We start from the raw sequence: 1,632 nt of genomic DNA on the forward strand, positions 1-1,632 counted from the left end.
TATCAACAAGTGCATAAATAATCTGATGAACAGAATAAACTGGTGATCATAATAGAATCAGGGACATAGAAAGGGAATGGACTGACTATTCTTGGGGGGGCAAGGTGTGTGGGAGATGCGGGAAGAGACTGGACAAAAATCATGCACCTATGGATGAGGACAGTGGGTGGGGAGTGAGGGTGGAGGGTGGGGTGGGAACTGGAAGGAGGGGAGTTGTGGGGGGGGGGAGGAAAGAGGAACAAATGTAATAATCTGAACAATAAAGATTTAATTATTTTTAAAAAGCCATAATAAGAGACAAGTAAGGTCACTTCATAATAAAGGGAATGACTCAATAAGAAAATATAACCCTTGTAAACATATATGCACCCAATCTAGGTGCATCCACATACATAAAAACTCTTATCAGACTTTAAGGAAGAGATTGACAGCAATACAGTCATAGAAGAGGACTCTAACACCCCATTGACATCACTGTATAGATCGTTCAGACAAAAAATTAACAAGGAAACAGAGGCCTTAAATGAGACAATAGAGCAGATGGATTTAACTGATATTTACAGAACATTTCACCCCAAAGCAACAGAATATACATTATTCTCAAGCACACATATAACATTCTCAAAGATAAACCACACATTAGTACACAAAACAAGTCTCTACAAATTGAAGAAGAATGATAGAACACCAAGCATTTTTGCAGGTCACAATGGCATGAAGTAAGAAATCAACTACAATAAAAAAAAAATTCAAAAGCACTCAAATACATGGAGGCCAAATAGCATGTTATTAAATAATGAATTGGTTATCAATAAGATCAAGCAAGAAATTGAAACCTTCCTGGAAAAAAAATAAAATGAACACACAACCAAACAAAATCTATGGACACGGCAAAAGCAGTCCTGAGAGGGAAGTTCATAGCTCTACAAGCCTACCTCAAGAAACAAGAAAATAAACAATAAAATATCTAATCCTATAAGAAAACTAATTAGAAAGAGAACAACAAGAAAAAGCCCAGAAGAAGTAGAAGGAAGGAAATAATAAAGATCAGAGCATACATAAATGATATAGAGACAAAAAAGAAACGTACAAAAGGTCAATAAATCAATAAGTGGTTGTTGTTGTTTTAAGATAAAGATTGATGAATCCCTAGCCAGACTCATCAAGAAACAAAGAGAGAGGAACCAAATAAATAAAATCAGAAATTAAAGAGGTGATATAACATCAGACACCACAGAAATAGAAAGAATTGTAAGCAAATACTATGAATAACTTTATGCCAACAAACTGGACAACCTAGGCAAAATGGACAAATTCCTAGGAACCTATAATCTTCCAAAACTCAATGAGGTACAATCAGAAAACCTGAGTAGGCCAATAACAACTGATAAAATTGAAGCAGTAATTTAAAAACTCCCAGCAAACAAAAATCCTGGACTGGATGTATTTATAGGAGAATTTTACCAAACATTCGAAGAAGAACTAACATCTATCCTCCTCAATTTATTCCAAAAAAATTCAACAGGAAGGAATACTTCCAAGCTCTTTTTACAAAGCCAGCATTATCCTAATTCTAAAACCAGATAAAGACACTACAAAGAAAGAAAATTACAGGCCAATATCACTGACACA

Source organism: Myotis davidii, unplaced genomic scaffold (assembly GCF_000327345.1).
Source record: "Myotis davidii unplaced genomic scaffold, ASM32734v1 scaffold409, whole genome shotgun sequence".
Classification (NCBI taxonomy): Eukaryota; Metazoa; Chordata; class Mammalia; order Chiroptera; family Vespertilionidae; genus Myotis; species Myotis davidii.